Below are 19,538 nucleotides of genomic sequence, written 5' to 3'. Positions count from 1 at the left end.
GTTATTAAATTTCCTCTCATTGTGTTGAGATTGTCAATGTTTTATTTTCCTCTCCTTTGCATATGCTACATGTTTCTTCTCTTGATAATTTGTTTTCCTATAAAATTCCTGTGAATAGAAAGTATGTTAGACTTAAATGTGTTTGTCACATGTTTCATGATGCTCTCTTTTTGTTTCGATTATTATCTGTTGTGTGAACATCGTTGAAATATTATGCCTAGCTAAGGGCGTAAAACTATAGCGCTTGTTGGGAGGCAACCCAATGAATAAAGTTTATTTTTGCTTTTTGCTTCCTGTTTTTGTGTGTTAGCACAATTATGCTACTGTTATGATTGTGTTTTTATGTTTTAATTAGTGTTTGTGCCAAGTAAAGCTTTAGGATCTTCTTGGGTGATAGTTGTTTGATCTTGCTGAAAAAACAGAAACTTTTACGCTCATGAAATTAATTTTCATTTTTTACCAGAGAGCTATAAAATACCCGTTCCACTTGAAGCAGATTGGAATACAAATTTCTCAGGTCGTCCTAATTTTTCAGAAGTTTTGGAGTTACAGAAGTATTCAAAATAGTGAGATTGCTACAGACTGTTCTGTTTTGACAGATTCTGTTTTCTTTGTGTTGTGTGCTTATTTTGATGGCTCTATGGTTTTCTTTGATGAGTTTTTGCCATAGAAAAGTTGGAATACATTAGATATAATACGAAAACAAAATATGAATTGGTTTGATACAACACTTGTAGTAGTGGTTTATTATTCTTATACTAACGGATCTCACGAAGGTTTTGTTGAGTTTTGTGTGATTGAAGTTTTCAAGTTTTGGGTTATCTTACGATGGATGAAGGAAGGATGGAAGAGCCTAAGCTTGGGGATGCCACGGCATCCCAAGATATTATCCAAAAATGAGCAACCAACTAAGCTTGGGGATGCCCCCTAGTGGCATCCCCGCTTTCTTCCAACAATTAGCGGTATTTTACTCGAGACTATATTTTTATTCGTCACATGATATGTGTTTTGCTTGGAGCGTCTTCTATGATATGTGTCTTTGCTTGTTTTATTTTGTGTTTTAAGTCATCAATCCTTTCTGGACACACCTATTCGAGAGAGCCAAAATTATGTCATGACTTGTTAGAATTGCTCTCTATGCTTCACTTAAATCTTTTATGAGCTAGGACTTGCTCTAGTGCTTCACCTATATCTTTTTGAGCACGGTGTGCTTAGTAATTTTGAAGAAATGCTCTCTTGCTTCACTTAGATTTATTTGAGAGTTAGTAAAATTTTGAAGAACATCTCTCTTGCTTCACTTCAATTATTTTGAGAGAAAGAAAATTTGTTATGCTCATGATCTTCACTTATATTTGTTTGAGCTTATGAAAAGCAACACATGAAAATTAGTCCCAAAGTGATAGATATCCAAGAAGGATAAAGAAAATAAAAATGTCATGAAGATCATTACACAAAATAAACTTGATTCTTATTAATAGTTTTGAGATATGATGATGTGATATGCGAGTTATATTAATGAGTAATTATGCTTTAGTAAGAATATTGGTGTTAAGGTTTGTGATTCCCGAAGCATGCATGTATAGTCTCTCATTATGCTATGATGTTGGAGCATGATTTATTTTTGATTGTCTTCCTTATGAGTGGCGGTCGGGGACGAGCGATGGTCTTCTACTACTAATCTATACCCCTAGGGGCATGCGCAGTAGTACTTTGCTTCGAGGGCTAATAAACTTTTGCAATAAGTATATGAGTTCTTTTTGACTAATGTGAGTCCACGGATTATACACACTCTTACCTTTTCGCAATTTTCTAGCCTCTATGGTACCGTGCATTGCCCTTTCTCACATTGAGACGTGGTGCAAACTTCGCAGGTGCATCCAAACCCCGTGATATGATACGCTCTATCACACATAAACCTCATTATATCTTCCTCAAAACAGCCACCATACCTACTTATTATGGCTTTTCCATGACAATTCTAAGATATATTGCCATGCAAATTACACCGCTTCCGTTTGATGACTTGAGCATTCACTGTAATATTGCTTTGTATGATCATATAACTGACATAGTGTTTGTGGCTCAGCCATCGTTCATCATTTTTCATACATGTTATGCTAGATCATTGCACATCCTGGTACATGCCAGAGGCATTATATAGATTCATATTTTCTCTTAGGTATCGAGTTGTAATTTTTATTTCTTTTGAGTTATAAGTAAATAGAAGTGTGATGATCATCATTATTCATTTTTAGAGCAGTGGCGCAGTGAGGAAAGGATGATGGAGACTATGATTCCCCCACAAGTCGGGATGAGACGACGGACAATGAGAGAAAAAAAGAGGAAAAGTAAAAAAAGAAAAATAAAAAATAAAAAGAAAAAGAAAAAATAAAGAGAGAAAGGGCATTGTTAGTATCCTTTACCACACTTGCGCCTCAAAGTAGCACCATGTTTTTCACATGGAGAGTCTCCTATGTTGTCACTTTCATATCCTAGTGAGGAAAGGATGATGCAGACTATGATTCCCCCACAAGTCGGGATGAGACTCCGGACAATGAGAAAGAGAGAAAGAGAAAAGAAAATAAAAAGAGAGAAAAAGAAAAGGAAAAAAAGAGAAAAAAATAAACAAAGAGAGAATGGGCATTGCTAGTATCCTTTACCACACTTGTGCTTCAAAGTAGCACCATGTTTTTCATATGGAGAGTCTCTTATGTTGTCACTTTCATATACTAGTGGGAATTTTTCATTATAGGATTAGATGCACACCCACTTAGTTTCATATTGAGCTTTCATACACTTATAGCTCTTAGTGCATTTGTTGCATGGCAATCCCTACTCCTCACGTTGATATCGATTGATGGGCATCTCCATAGCCCGTTGGTTAGCCGCATCGATGTGAGACTTTCTTACTTTTTTGTCTTCTCTATATTTACCCCTATCATCATACTCTATTCCACCCGTAGTGCTATATCCATGGCTTGCGCTCATGTATTGAGTAAGAGCTGAAAAAGCTGAAGCGCGTTAAAAAGTACGAACCAATTGCTCGGCTTGTCATCGAGGTTGTGCATGATAAATCTTTGTGTTAGAAAGACACAACATGACAAGACTATATGATTTTGTAGGGATAACTTATTTTAGCATTGATATTTTGAAAGACATGGTTGCTTGTTGATATGCTTGAGTATCTAAATTATTATGTCAACACTAGACTATTGCTTTGAGTCACATAAAAAGTACAATTGTCCATGCTATAAAGAAAAGAATATGATATGACATGTTAAACAGCACTCCACATCAAAAATTCTATTTTTATCACTTACCTACTCGAGGACGAGTAGGAGTTAAGCTTGGGGATGCTGATATGTCTCCAACGTTTCTATAATTTTTGATTGTTCCACGCTGTTATATTATCAATCTTGGATGTTTTATAATCATTTTATAGTCATTTTATATCATTTTTGGTACTGACCTATTGACATAGTGCCAAGTGCCAGTTCCATTTTTTCCGTGTTTTTACATCATAGAAAATCAATATCAAACGGAGTCCAAATGCCACGAAACTTTACGGAGATTTTTTATGGGCCTGAAGGAATAAGTTGGGCCCTAATTGCACCTGGGGGGAGTCCCGAGGAGGGGACCACCCACCAGGGCGCGCTAGGAGGCCCAGGCATGCCCTGGTGGGTTGTGCCCACCTCTGGTGCCCCCCGGACCACCTCTTTGCTCTATAAATACCCAAATCTTCCCAAATGGTGACGAATAAACCATGATGGAGGTACTATTAGTTTAGAAGCCCAAATAAATGAGTGAGGTGCCTTATGTTATTGTCCACTCTGACTAGTCTTATGGGAAAAGCTGGGGAAGAGACGGCTTATTTTTTAAGCCACCAAAAGTACTGGCCCTAGGAGTAGTAGCTAGGGATACTAGGAGTAGTACTACCTCCGTCTAGGTGAATAAGCCATTCGTGTAGTTCTAGGTCATCGATTGAGGAATTAAATATGTGGTACATGTCATGAAAAGTATATCACTAGATTTCTACACGGATGTAGTTTCTATATATATATTTTTATCACATATAATACATATTTAGATAGTTAAATCGTCGACCTAGAACTACGTGAATGACTTATTCACCGAGACGGAGATAGTAGCTAGGGATACTAGGAGTACTCCCTCCGTCCAGGTGCATAGGGCGCTTAAGAAAAAGATCTGCGATTTAGGTGGGTTGAGATTGGATGAGAGTGTGCCCACATTTCCCTCAAAATCGGGACTGAATTTGAAAATTAATCCTGTCAATAATGCTGGCCGTTTCGGCTAACCCATGCAAAAGAAAAATCCCACGTCGCATGGCCCACCAGTAGAATTCACTCGTCTAATCAGCGCCTGGCGACCATGCATGCCTTGTCTCTTTCCTTCTCTCACAAAAGCACCATGCATGCATGCTATTTGCTTTCACACAGGAGATTACTAGGAAGTGGACCGGTGGGAGATTAGGGGAAGGAGCGTGTCCTGGTAGAGCAAACAGAAAAAACGAGACGGTTTAGATACACGAGGAGCATTTAATTGAATTACGTCTATCACTTTTGGAATTTTAGGATTCTCTTAGGCGCCCTATGCACCTGGACAGAGGGAGTAGTAGCTAGGGATCGAGTGTGCGAGATGACCAGGAGAAAGTAAATGCAGAGAGATGAAATGCAAAAAAGATGGAGGGATGTGATGGTTGCTTGTTCATTTATTTTACCAGGCCACTTATTACTGGGAATGGTGGGGTTTTGTGATATGACGGCTTTACAGCCGCGCCACGAGCGGGGTGAGACTCCCGTGCAGCGCCGCCCTCTACACTAGTACTACCTCGGTCATGGTTTATTAGTCCCCATTGAATTTGACTGAAGATTTAACTAACAAAATGTTAGTGCATGTCAACAAAAACTATATCGTTGGATTTGTATTTGAACATAGTTTTCAATGATATAATTTCTTGTGAAATGCATGAGCATTTACCGTACAATATATAATGTTCGTTAAATTTATGGTCGTACTAACATATAGTAAGGTGCCCGTGCGTTGCACGGAACAGTGAAATGCATTGATCAGGGAGTTGTTTATTTTGACAAAGGATGGGGTCATCTCATGTGTAACGAGTATCGATAGGTTTCTTCGGATATTATTTCTTCTCTAAAGCTCACAAACATCCGGGTGAAATAGATAAAAAAGTATCTTTTGCAAGAAAAACATTCAACTGTTCTATCGGTGTTCTGGGAACGGGGGTCCCCAGACTTGCCTGCCTGCGGCCTGCGGCGTGGCTCAAAAGGGGGCCCAGCACGGCCCATCTTCATCAACATAGACTCAAGACCCTCGCGAGGGGCCAAGCCTCGCGGGGTAGACAACACGGAGCTTCCTCAAGCACGGCCTCATCAGGATGGCCTGCGAGGAGGCGGAGAGATCAAGGCGGGGTACCTCACGAGGTGCCCGTGACGCAAGCCATGACGACCAAAGGCGCCAGGCGGGCAGTGTCCTCCTTTCCTCTTTGGTGCAAAGGGAGCCAGCGCATGCGAGAGCATCAAGCAAAGGCACCCGTTTCGGTGCAACGAGACCAAGACCAGTCCAACGACAGGGAGGAAGTCATTGTGGAGCCCAAGCCAGCGTCACCACCAGAGTCTTTGGCAGGCGAGGACCAACTTTAGTCAGGATAAGTGTACCAGATGTTCCCCTTCAAAATGGCCAATTGTTGGCGCCCTTCCCGCTCAATATTTGGGAAGAGGCCCAGGGCCTTTGCTTATAAATAGGACTAGCCACCCCCAGGGTAGGTGGTGAGAGACCGGGGGCGTTCGATCGATCGGTTGGAGATCGAAATCAGAGAGAGAATCGAAAAGAGAGAGAGAGAGAGAATCAAAGAGAGAGAGAGAGAGAGAGAGAGAAGGGTGACCGAACTCCTCCTAGCAGTTCATCCCCCCAGCCAAGAATAGACCCTCGCGAGGCTATTCTTCCTTGTATTGCTCATCATCAGTAGCCCAAGAGGCAATCCACCACACCACGCACTGGAGTAGGGTATCACACCACAACGGTGGCCCGGACTAGTATAAACCCTGTGTCTCTTGTGTTGTTCTTTCCATAGCCTAGATCTTAGCGAGACGGATGGGTGCAGGTAGGTAGGAAGCGAAATCTCCGCACGCACCCCAGTGTTCGAACCTCAAGGGTTTGGCGGAACCCGAAATCCGACATTTGGCGCGCGAGGTAGGGGTGCGCCCGAATTCGTCTTCCACCACCCCGTTCTCCTCCGACCATCGCGCCCATGTCTGACGCACGTCGGGCCCGCGCCGAGCACCGGGCCGCTCTCGCTTCCCGCGTCGCCCAGACGGCTCCTGTCGGCGGGCGTCCTCGCCGTTCCCCGTCACCTGCCGTCAACGCCGCCACCGGCCCGGCGGGGGACGAGCAGCAAGCGTCGTCTCAGCATTCGTCCGTGCGGCAAGACGGCTGCACCGCTACTCCCTCGCTCACCCCAGCTGGTTCTTCGTCCCGCGTGCTCCGCGCACCCATGGAGGCTCGAGCTGCGCTCATCGCGGCAAACGAGCTCCTGTGCTACCGTCCCGTCAACGACGTCTACGAAGAATGGCTCGACCGCGTCGCCGAGCTCGTCCGCGCCGCAGGGGGCTCTCCTGCGCAGTCCGTTTCGCTGCACCGCACCCCGCCCCGCGCAGGCGACGAAGCTCCGGCGGCGGCCCGGCCGCCTCCTCCTCAAGAAGGCGCCATGGCTCCAAGGCGCGTGGCCCCTGGGCGGAACCCACTCCGTGAGGTGCCAGTGCGGCAAGAGCAGAGCTGCCAAGAAGTCCCTCGCCCGCAAGAAGCTGCCCGGGCGCTCCCTGCTCCAGCATGTCGCGACCATGCTCCTACTCCCGCACGTCAAGACCCCGCGCTGCTCCCAGATGCAGCACGTGGGGACATGCAAGACCAAGCTCTCCGTCACCCAAGGCCTCCCGTGGCCACAGCAGGCTACCGTGCCTTCACCACCGAGCTACGCAGCGTCGCATGGCCTGGCAAGTTCAAGCCAGACCTGCCTCCTCGTTACGACGGCACGGCCGACCCTGCGGAGTTCCTCCAGCTCTATGAGCTGGGCATCGAAGCTGCCAACAGAGACGAGAAGGTCATGGCGAACTCGTTTCCCATGGCGCTCAAGGACGGGGCCCGCACCTGGCTCCTGAACCTGGCTCCAGGCACGATCTCCTCCTGGGACGAGATGCGCACCCGCTTCATCGCCAACTTCCAAGGTACTCGCGACCGGCCACCCGCCGTGAGCGACATGCGCCACATCAAGCAACAACCCGGGGAGACCCTGCAGAAGTACATCCAGCGCTTCAACAACGCACGCCTCAAGATTCCCAAGGTGACCGAGGAGGCCATCATCTCAGCCTTCTCCGACGGCGTGCGCGATGTCAAGATGGAGGAGCTGGCGATGCATGAAGACCTGTGCACTTCCTTGGAGCTGTTCAACTTGGCAACCAAGTGCGCCAAGGCTGAGGAAGGGCGTCTCTCCCTCCTCGAGCTGCCTGCCGCAGACCCAAAAGAGAAGAAGCCCAAGGCCAAGGATGTGAAGCGCAAGGGGGCTGCCGTGCTCGTGGCAGAACCACCAAGCGGGGCACAGATCAGCCCAAACCTTCCAAGGGCAGTCGGTACTGTGTGTACCACGACCTCCACACCCACAACACCAACGAATGTCAAGAGCTCCGAGCCGTGTGAGAAGGAAGGATCGGCCGTCGCCCCGACCGCGGTGACCGGGGCTACGGTCTAGGAGGAGGAAGGAACGCAGGACGCTAGGAAGGCCGCGGCCCGCGCCAAGGGTGGCGCGATCAACCTCGCGAGGATCGCTAGCAAGACCCGCCTCGCGAGGAAGATTGGAGGGATCAGCCTCGCGAGGATCGCCCGCAAGGCAACGCAGGCCTCCCTCCGCTGCCGCCGCAGCCAAGGAGAAACGAGGACCGCCACCAGGACGAGGGGGCTGGGGGCTTCCAGGAGCCGCGCGCGATCGCCTACATCCTGGGCGGGGCTCAAGCCCCAGCCTCTCATCGCATCTTCAAGCAGTTCGCCCGCGAAGTGAATGCAGTCCTCCCCAAGCTCAAAGCCACGCACCCTCTCAGGTGGTCGGCGTGCGCCATCACGTTCAGCTCAGCAGATCAGCTCAAGTGTGCGGCAACAGCCGGAGTCCTCCCGATGCTTTGTTCCCCAATCATCAGCAATGTGGTGGTCACCAGGACCCTCATCGATGGCGGGGCAGGGCTCAACGTCCTGTCCGTGGAAACATTCAACAATCTCCAAGTGCCCTACAGCCAGCTTCAGCCAACCAAGCCTTTCTTCGGAGTCACCGACGGCTCCACAGTCCCGATTGGGCAGGTCTGCCTCCCTGTCACCTTCAGGCCACGTGACAACTACTGCACCGAGCTCATCGACTTCGACGTCGCTCACATTCGCCTGCCGTACAACGCCATCCTTGGGTACCTAGTGCTGGCCAAGTTCATGGCCGTAACTCACCACGGCTACAATGTCCTCAAGATGCCAGGAAGTGGCGGAGTCATCGCGGTGCCCTGTGAAGAGAAGGACGCGGTGTGTTCCCTGGAACGAGCCTTTCAGGCCGCATCACTGGAAGACCCGGATCGCGGAAGCAGGAGGCTTCCCGAGACCGCCACCAAGAAGAAGAAGACATCGTCAGGCGCGGCCCCTCAGGAGGCAGGCCCCTCAGGGCCCGCGCCCGCCCAGGGGGAACCTCCTTCCATCGCATAGGAAAGTGTGCCCGGCGCCCTCCTCGGGCAGGGCTCGGGGGCTCTCCCCTGGAGGGCCACCGACCTGACCAAGGTCACGAGGGAGGCGCTTGGGCACCACATGGAGGCGTGTTTCGAAGCACGTTTCCCTCAAGAAGGAGTAAGGCAAGGAGAGCCAGACCCTCAGGAGTTCGTCAGCAAGGCCATTCAGGAGCTACAGGAGTCAAGAGTCATGAAAGGCGGCCGCCGCCTACCAGCAGTGGCTCCCCATCCAGGCGAGGATGGTGGGCTATGCGTCTGCATCGACATACCAGGGCTCAATCGAGTCGCCTCTCTGGGGCGCCTCTGGCCCTTGCGAGTGGGGCGCTGCGAAGGTCCACCCGCCACGTACCAGCGCCTCATGAGGGACATCGTGGAGGCTCAAGAGGCCAGGTGTTCCGCAGCCCTGGCGGAGATGGAGATGGTCCGCGAGGAGCCACCAGCGCCTCCGGGGCCTCCCGAGGCCCCTAGGCCTGGGGGCTCATGAGGATCGGCTTCCGCAGCCCACCGAGTCTACTACACCAACACTCCTTCGTCCTCAACATCATCAGGTGACATCTTTCAAGTTTCATTTCCAGCTGGGAGCGCCCCCCAGGGCTGGATTATTCCCAGGCCGTGTGGGTCCGTCCCTGCGGCATGCATCCCTTTTATTTCCTGTTGTTAGCTTACTTTGTTGGGGGCGCCCCTCGGGCTGCATCATCCCCAAGTCACTCGAGCCAGACCCAGCGGCATGTATCCCTTTTGCGTTTATTTCCGGCTATGCATTCGACCCACCATGCTTGATTATTTGATGCCTGTCCACGGCACCTCTTCTTCTCCATGCCGACCACTTGCACGTTAAAGGGGGGGTACCTGAGCATCGCGACTCAGGGCTCTTACTGGCTCTCCAGCCCTCACCCTCTGGCTTTGTCCACGGCATCGCGACCTGGCATACCAGCGACGGCTGAGACCAGCTCGAGGGCCGGGACCCGAGGATGTAGAGTGCCGGCATCTAACCAAATTTGCAGGGACACATCACAAGATAAGGCCCAGTGCCAGGCGCAACCCGCCTAGAGGTAGGGCCCCATGAGTCCCGCGCTGGCTCATGGGTGCCCAGATACACCTTGCCAGGCCCTACCATGCCAGCCACGTGTCAGGGCGGGGCTGTACACGCCCCGGGGCCTCCTCTCGGAGGGGGGCCCCCTCCCACATACCAGTGGAAGCACCATGCTCCGTGCTGGCTGACGACACTGTCGAGGAGCGGCTATGCCCGTACACATACGGAAGCGCTATGCTCCGCGCTAGTGATAAACAACTGAGGGTGGCCCCCGGGCCGCATCAACCTCAGGGAGCCCACAGCTCAGTGTCTAGCCTCATCGTAACGCCTCCCCTCGGGAGTGCCGCGCGAGGGGGCTGGGCACGGGGGCTGCGCCTGGGTCACGCCCAGATGCACGCCGCCCAGCCAGGCCCCCCCCCCCCGGGCCTGGTTCGTCGCGCATCTCTCCCCGAGCGGAGCCAAGGTACGAAGGCCGTTTGAGCGTCAAGGGGGACTCCTGAGCATCACGACTCAGGAGCCTAACTGGTCACGTAGCCCCTCACTCCATAGTTCCAAAAGGCTAACGGTGGTTGAGGTATGCGCGCGGCCGGGCTCTGCAGACGTAGAATGGTAGATCCACCCACATCATACCTCCCTACTTGTTGTTCATGCGCCAAGGGGGACTCCTGAGCATCGCGACTCAGGAGCCTAACTTGTCACGTAGCCCCTCACTCCTTGGTACCGTCCTGGTTTCCGGTCGGGGCTAACGGCGGCTGAGGTATGCGCGGGGTCGGGCTCTGCCGGCGTAGAACATAAGCAAGTAGGAAGGAAAAACGTAAATCTCAAGGAATTCAAAAGCAAATATTACAGTCCACACTATTATCTCAATGCCAAGCGCAAGTTTAAACGCCTCCCCGAGGCATGATACATGTGCAGGAATTAAAGGCAGGACAGGAGCCACAACGGAGTCACTTGTCGGCGGTGGAGCAGCGCGGAGTGGGTTCGCCTCATGGAGCAGTGGGGTCGGCAGCACCTTGCTTCGGCTTGGTGCTGAAGGCCCGGAACTTCCCCAGCAGAGCCTCCACACGACCCTTCATGGCCTCGGCAGCGGCGGCGGCACGCTCGCCGCTTACTGGCTCCAGCAGGCTGTCGAGGTCAACGCTGGGATCGCGGAGGTAGATGTGGGAGAGGACCCGCGTCAGCGCTGCAGAAGACAGGACATGCGCCTCGGCCTAGGCCGTGGGGCCAAGGCCAAGGGCGACATCTTCAAGAGCGCGAACCAGGAAGGGAAGCAGCTTGGCGGGGCCGTCCTCGGCGCCAGCCAGCGGGCTCTCCAGGCCACTGTCGTAAAGCATCCTCAGCGAGGAGCGAGCCTTCGCCTCCATCTCCGTGAAGGCCATGCGGTCCTCGGCAAGAACCTGGGCCTTGTCGTCTAGCTCGGCCTTCCTCGCCCCCAACTCCTGCTCTAGCGTGCCTAGGCGGTCGCGGTGCTTCCTGAGCTTAACCTCCCTCTCCTTGACGGCCGCCTCGCGAGCCTTCACACCTTCTTCCTGCTCTTGGCGAAGGCGGACCTCTTTCACGAGCTGGTCCCGCAGGCCCTGCAGCTTGTCCTCCAGCGCCTTGTAGCGACCACGGACATCGACCACCTCCCCCAGGGCCACGTCACGAGCAGCCTTCGCCTCAAGGACGGCCTGCTTCTCCTCATCGCAAGCCGTCGAGGCCTGGACCAGCGCCGCCCGAATCGAAGCGTCGGAGCGAATCCATCCTGAAGCCAGCTCCAAGCGCCCGACCACCAAGCGAGGGTCAGCGCCAAGAAGATCCTGCCGCAGCCGGTCCAGCTCAGCAGCAGCACGATCCAGAACGGCAGGAGGAGTCGGAGAGACAGCAGTCGGAGGAGTAGAAGGAGAAGGCGGCAGCGCGGCCACAACATCCTGAGGCGAAGCCTGCTGCGCCCCAACGGCTGTAGTGGCGGCAGCAGGAAAAGGCACCTCGGGAGTCACTTGGGCCATGGGGGTTGAGCTCGCCCCAGCCGGCTCAGCCAGGCCTCGCGAGGACGATCGGGCAGGAGAAGCCCGTGCGTCGCGGTCACCTTCCTTCGCGGGCAGAGGCGCTGCCACGGATGGAACCTCGGGAGTTCCCTTCGGCTTCTTTGCTGCGGGCGCCAGCCTATCCAAGAGATGCGGACGTCAAGCCTCAGAAGCAGAACAAGAAATAAAGACAAGAATCAAGCGCTTACGGGTCGTCGCCAGTGAGCTCAAGCGGCCTCCGGCCAAATTTGAAGCCCGAAAGCCGGCTGGAAGGGTCAACCTCGGGAAGCTTGGAAGCGGAAGGTGCGTCTGCGGTCCGCCTCGGGGCCGGGGCAGACCCGCGGGAGATCAGCCCAGTCCTATCCTTCTTCGGGATCGGGGTCAAGCTCCCGCCGTCCTGCTCGTCATCATCCTCGTCGTCATCGCTCGGAGAGAGGCGGAGAACGCGGGACCTGCGCCGGGGGAGGGGAGCCCTCAACTCTCCGTCAGTCGCCTCGGAGTCAGGCCCTTTTTCCCACTTCCCTCCTTCCTCCTCTTTGCTGGAGTCGTCAGAGGGCACGTCCACCGGTTCCTCGGGAGTTTCCATGGGCACGGGCCCGTCCCCGTTGAAGACAGGCATGGACTCCACTACCTGCTCCCAGTCGTCATGGAGGAACAAGGGCGTAGGAGCGCCCTCCAACCTCACCACATCGCCCTCGACCAGGGATTGGAGGACCGCTGCCAGATCACCGTCGGCCAAGGCCGCGGGGCTCGGATGGGGCCTCCACATCGGAAGTGAGTATTGCCGAAGCGGAGCCAACTGGTGCTCCAGGAATTCCCTCAGCAGCGACGCGCCAGTCAGCTTCGCCGCCGCCATGTTGGCCGGCCTCAGATCCGCGTCTATCTTCTCAAACACCAGCTTCACGCGGGGGTCCGCAAGCTCTGCTCGACCCCAATCGCTGGAGCTCATGGGCTGCTCCGTGGGCAAGATCAGCCGAGGGTGGATGCGCCCAGCATCCGCCAAGCCCCACTTGCTCCTGAAGCCCTCAATCCTTTTCCCAGGGTTCGAAATGGCAATGGCGCCACCGTACGCGATGAAGCTCCCGCACGCGGAAGCAGGACCGCGAGAGGTCCGGAGGTAGAAGTAGTGGCGCAGCAAGGCCACTGAGGGCTGCACCCCAACGTAAACTTCGCAGTAATAGGCGAAGATTGCCAGGAGAAGGACGGAGTTGGGGTGGAGATGCAGAGCCTGTAGCTTATAATGGCGGAGGACAGAGAACAAGAACTCGAAGAAGGGAGGCACCAGGCCAGCAGCAATGGCGCTTACGAAGAACGGATAGAAGGTGCTCCCTTGGCCCTCAGGGGTGGCGGAGCCGGCCTTGAACACCTTCTCCCCGTCGATGCCCCGCGCCCCCGCCATCCGGCGCAACCGGGCGAGGCTCGCCTCTGACACGTTCGGCGAGTCCAGGGCAGACGAGTACCAAGCTACGGCCGGGGACTGACGAGGCGCCATGGCTTCCTAGGTCACGCGGCCGGAGTAGATCTGGAAATTTTGGAGGAAGGAAGGAGAGGCGCAAGAAAGGGGATCTGAGCAGCAACCGGAGAAAGCAAAAGCAAAGCCTGGGCAGATGCCGCTCCTTAATCAACTCGCGCAGTTGCTAAGGCGCTCACGTCCAATCAACCGCCACGCGGCGCCCAAGGCCGCAGGCTATTAGGGCCCCCGGCGCTTCGCTCTTGCCCTTCCGCCTCCCTGCACGGCCAAGTCCGGGCGTGCCTTGGGCCCAGGGGCTACTCTCGGCATTCTGGGAACGGGGGTCCCCAGACATGCCTGCCTGCGGCCTGCGGCGTGGCTCAAAAGGGGGCCCAGCACGGCCCATCTTCATCAACACTCGCGGGGCGGACGACACGGAGCTTCCTCAGGCACGGCCTCATCAGGCTGGCCCGTGAGGAGGCGGAGAGATCAAGGCGGGGTACCTCACGAGGTGCCCGTGACACAAGCCATGACGACCAAAGGTGCCAGGCGGGCGCCAGCCGCGTAGTGTCCTCCTTTCCTCTTTGGTGCAAAGGGAGCAAGCGCAGGCGAGAGCATCAAGCAAAGGCACCAGTTTCGGTGCAACGAGACCAAGACTAGTCCAACAACAGGGAGGAAGTCATTGTGGAGCCCAAGCCAGCATCACCACCAGAGTTTTTGGCAGGCGAGGACCAACTTTAGTCAGGATAAGTGTACCAGATGTTCCCCTTCAAAATGGCCAATTGTTGGCGCCCTTCCCGCTCAATATTTGGGAAGAGGCCCAGGGCCTTTGCCTATAAATAGGACTAGCCACCCCCAGGGTAGGTGGTGTGAGACCGGGGGGGTTTGATCGATCGGTTGGAGATCGAAATCAGAGAGAGAATTGAAAAGAGAGAGAGAGAGAGAGAAGGGTGACCGAACTCCTCCTAGCAGTTCATCCCCCCAGCCAAGAACAGACCCTCGCGAGGCTGTTCTTCCTTGTATTGCTCATCATCAGCAGCCCAAGAGGCAATCCACCACACCACACACTGGAGTAGGGTATTACACCACAACGGTGGCCCGAACCAGTATAAACCCTGTGTCTCTTGTGTTGTTCTTTCCATAGCCTAGATCTTAGCGAGGCGGAGGGGTGCAGGTAGGTAGGAGGCGAAATCTCCGCGCGCACCCCAGTGTTCAAACCTCAAGGGTCTGCCGGAACCCGAAATCCGACATGTTCAACCTGCATCCAAAACTTGTGAAGAAATAACACTTATTGTGCTTTGCAAGAAATGATCTTTAAGAATTAGTTTTTGAGTATCGATTGTTATACATGTTGGCTATAGATGACATGGCACTTTCTTATAGTCAACAGTTGGCTATACTATTAAGTATTAACCATTCTCTTATACACCTAGATGGGGGGATTAAATCAGGATGACTTGGAAGGGGGCAGAGGAGATGTAAGAAATGGTTCATCATAAGTCTTTCACCAGTACTGTAGTAAAAATTCTCAGTTAATCTCATAAATGGCAAGCGAGAACTCTAATGGAGCAAAATCATACATGGAATATTCTAGACAAAACCATAAATAGATACACTTTTATTCAAGCGTGATACTCTAATAGAGCAAGATCATGCATGGAAGGTTCTATACTATATAAATAAGAAGTCACCACATGCTTAGACAGCGGATTACATTGAGCGAAGAATAATGATCAACATTTAACTTGGTAATGCATATATCCAGGTGAACCTCCTTGGAGTCCCCATGCACCATATTGGGGTGAAAATCATACCATGGGTCTTCCATGTCCACTTTGCCAGGAACGGAGTAGCTCGGCACAGTCCTAGTCAGCATCATGGAGCCGGGGTCAGCGCCCGCGTACCTCTGAGGGGCAGTAACAGTGAGCATGCACCCGTACACCGGCCTCGTGTCAGCTTCAGCGGCGTTGCCCCTGACGCACACTACAGAGATGGGGCGGTGGCCTGCACGACCCTTGCCAGTGCCCACGACCAAGAGGAAGATGCTACCATCCTCCTCCGCGACTAGCAGGCGGCGATGATCTCCAGCGACTCCGGCACGGCGAACGGGTAGCACTTCTCGTACTTGATGTTCACTACCGCAGGCCAGTAGTGTTCGACGGACGGTGTCGTGAGGTGATGCACGAGGCTCGCCGGTGAGCCCTCAAACGGTGGTGTGCACTCATAGCATTAGTAGGGTGCGTGCACACATCTGGAACTATGCTCCGCCAATGAGTGTTGGTCAACGTACCTCTCACGGCCGAAACTCTTGTAGACGCAGGGCACCTTGGAGGAATCGGCCAGGCCGTCCATGAAACGAGAGTGGTTGTAGGGGACGTTGCGCCAGGTGAATATATGAGCAAGTTACTATGAGATTTAATCCGAATAAGCACAAAATAAATCATGATGGCTATAGCAGAGATTAAACTAATCATGTGGGCTAGCATAGTAGATGAACATATCAAATCTAGGACACAGACTAGAAGCATGATGCGTACCACGATTTCAAATAGGAAGGACAGAAACACATATGGTGCAACGGGAGCAGCACCGTTGGCGTTGAGGTTGCCGCCCATGTCGTTGAGAGAGAGGTTGCCGAGGTCAGGGAAGAAGTCGTCGTCAGTGAAGTTGTCTCTGCCAGCAGTCGCGCGAGTGCACTCTCCAAATTCCAACAGCGCCCACCGAATGAAGCGCGGGAGGGAGTGGCTATAGGGGACGTTGCGGCCACCGAATGGAGCGCAGGAGTAGCACATGGAGCAGTAGATGGTGCTCCTCCCTAGTCTCTATCTCTACTCTTATCTCTATCTCTACTCTTATAAAACACCGAGTTGGTGATGATGGTATGCCTGCCATCTTGTAATATAGGTCGTCCGATCTATATCTGACGGATAGAAAGCAAACTATGAAAAGTTTACAAAAGATACCTGCACCTCTCTCCACATTTACAGATAAGGCATTGCCTCGTTCATCCTTATCTCCCACAACCTCATTGTTGAGCAATTGAAAAAGGAAGTCTCTCGAACAATCAGGCATGGTGGCCGCTGCCGGCGCCGTCTATCCCCATGCCTCCGCCCAGTCCGACCACCAGACACCACCACGCCCCATTCCTCCTCACCTTATCTCTCATCTTTCTCGAGATATCATTTTTCCGATGAAATTCTCGCAATACCATTTTTCTGATAAAATTCTCGAGATATCATTAGTTTTTACACATGGGATTAATCATGCATGGGTCAATCACAACAGGTGTTTTGTAAAAAATTGCATCTTGATGTTCCGTGCAATGCACGGGAATCTTGCTAGTTTTTTGCATATAATTCCAAACACCACGTAGACACGGTCTTTGACCATTTTACAACTAAGTTAGCATCATTGTTAGTGGTCATCCAGTGCAAGTTATAGCCCCGGGTGTTTTAACCTTTTTTTAGTAATGATATCTAGCGATTGTTCGCCACAAGCCCAATCCTGGCGAATCCCACGTAACAGTCAGATTTCCATCCGACGGTGGCCTGTTTTCAAGCCATAGTATTTGACAAAACCGCCACCCTTACACACGTACTGTAACCGCGTCGCGGGCATTTGCAACTGCCATGTCTCCCAGTGAACGTTTGTTGGGGATTGGAGTTAGCACCGATGGCGGTTCATAGTCGTTCCACGCTCGGGCATTGAAGTTTGTAACTATTTTAGATTAGATTATACTACTCCTCCGGTGCTAGTAGTAGAGAAGAGTCCTACTCCACTACTCTATATGCAAACTAGAGCTTGATGTCTACTACACAACCTTCTTCTTGTAGACGTTGTTGGGCCTCCAAGTGCAGAGGCTTGTAGGATAGTAGCAAATTTCCCTCAAGTGGATGACTAAGGTTTATCAATCCGTGGGAGGCGTAGGATGAAGATGGTCTCTCTCAAGCAACCCTGCAACCAAATAACAAAGAGTCTCTTGTGTCCCCAACACACCCAATACAATGGTAAATTGTATAGGTGCACTAGTTCGGCGAAGAGATGGTGATACAAGTGGTATATGGATGGTATATAAAGGTTTTTGTAATCTGAAAATATAAAAACAACAAGGTAACTAATGATAAAAGTGAGCGTAAATGGTATTGCAATTTGTTGAAACAAGGCCTAGGGTTCATACTTTCACTAGTGCAAGTCCTCTCAACAATAATAACATAATTGGATCACATGACTATCCCTCAACATGCAACAAAGAGTCACTCCAAAGTCACTAATAGCAGAGAACAAACGAAGAGATTATGATAGGGTACGAAACCACCTCAAAGTTATTCTTTCCAATCAATCTGTTGGGCTATTCCTATAAGTGTCACAAACAGCCCTAGAGTTCGTACTAGAATAACACCTTAAGACACAAATCAACCAAAACCCTAATATCACCTAGATATTCCTATGTCACCTCAAGTATCTGTGGGTATGATTATACGATATGCATCACACAATCTCAGATTCATCTATTCAACCAACACGTAGAACCTCAAAGAGTGCCCCAAAGTTTCTACCGGAGAATCACGACGAAAACGTGTGCCAACCCCTATGCATAGGTTCATGGGAGGAACCCGCAAGTTGATCACCAAAACATACATCAAGTGAATCACGTGATATCCCATTGTCACCACAGATACGCACGGCAAGACATACATCAAGTGTTCTCAAATCTTTAAAGACTCAATCCGATAAGATAACTTCAAAGGGGAAACTCAATCCATTACAAAAGAGAGAGGGGGAGGAGAAACATCATAGGATCCAAATATAATAGCAAAGCTCGCGATACATCAAGATTGTACCATCTCAAGAACACGAGAGAGAGAGAGATCAAACACATAGCTACTGGTACATACCCTCAGCCCCGAGGGAGAACTACTCCCTCCTCGTCATGGAGAGCACCGGGATGATGAAGATGGCCACCGGAGAGGGATTCCCCCCTCCGACAGGGTGCCGGAACAGGTCTAAATTGGTTTTCGGTGGCTACGGAGGCTTCTGGCGGCAGAACTACTGATCTATTGTGCTCCCCGATCGTTTTAGGGTATATGGGGATATATAGGCGGAAGAAGTATGTCAGGGGAGCCATGAGGGGCCCACGAGGGTGGAGGGCGTGCCCAAGGGGGTGGGCGCACCCCCCTGCCTCGTGGCTTCCTTGTTGCTTCCCTTACGTGGACTCCAAGTCTCCCGGGTTGCTTTCCTTCCAAAAATAAGTTCCGTGAAGTTTCAGGTCAATTGGACTCCGTTTGATTTTCCTTTTCTGCAAACACTGAAACAAGGGAAAAAACAGAAACTGGCACTGGGCTCTGGGTCAATAGGTTAGTCCCAAAAATAATATAAAAGTGGATAATAAAGCCCAATAATGTCCAAAACAGAAGATAATATAGCATGGAGCAATCAAAAATTATAGATACGTTGGAGACGTATCAGCATCCCCAAGCTTAATTCATGCTCGTCCTCGAGTAGGTAAATGATAAAAACAAAAATTTTGATGTGGAGTGCTACTTGGCATAATTTCAATGTAATTCTTCTTAATTGTGGTATGAATATTCATATCCGAAAGATTCAAGATAAAAGTTCATATTGACATAAAAATAATAATACTTCAAGCATACTAACTAAGCAATTATGTACTCTCTAAATAACATGGCCAAAGAAAGTTCATCCCTACAAAATCATATAGTTTAGTCATGCTCCATTTTCATCACACAAAAATGCTCTCATCATGCACAATCCCGTTGACAAGCCAAGCAATTGTTACATACTTTAGTAATCTCAAACTTTATAAACCTTCACGCAATACATGAGCGCGAGCCATGGACATAACACTATGGGTGGAATAGAATATGATGATGGGGGTTATGTGGAGAAGACAAAAAAGGAGAAAGTCTCACATCAACGAGGCTAATCAATGGGCTATGGAGATGCCCATCGATTGATGTTAATGCAAGGAGTAGGGATTGCCATGCAATGGATGCACTAGAGCTATAAATGTATGAAAGCTCAACAGAAGAAACTAAGTGGGTGTGCATCCAACTTGCTTGCTCACGAAGACCTAGGGCACTTGAGGAGGCCCATTGTTGGAATATACAAGCCAAGTTCTATAATGAAAAATTCCCACTAGTATATGAAAGTGACAAAACAAAAGACTCTCTATCATGAAGATTATGGTGCTACTTTGAAGCACAAGTGTGGCAAAGGATAGTAGCATTATCCCTTCTCTC

This window comes from Triticum urartu, chromosome 2A, assembly GCF_056163025.1.
Source record: "Triticum urartu cultivar PI428250 chromosome 2A, HENAU_Tu73, whole genome shotgun sequence".
NCBI classification, from domain to species: domain Eukaryota; kingdom Viridiplantae; phylum Streptophyta; class Magnoliopsida; order Poales; family Poaceae; genus Triticum; species Triticum urartu.
The sequence above is the reverse complement of the archived record's forward strand: the minus strand, read 5'-3'. Positions refer to the sequence as shown.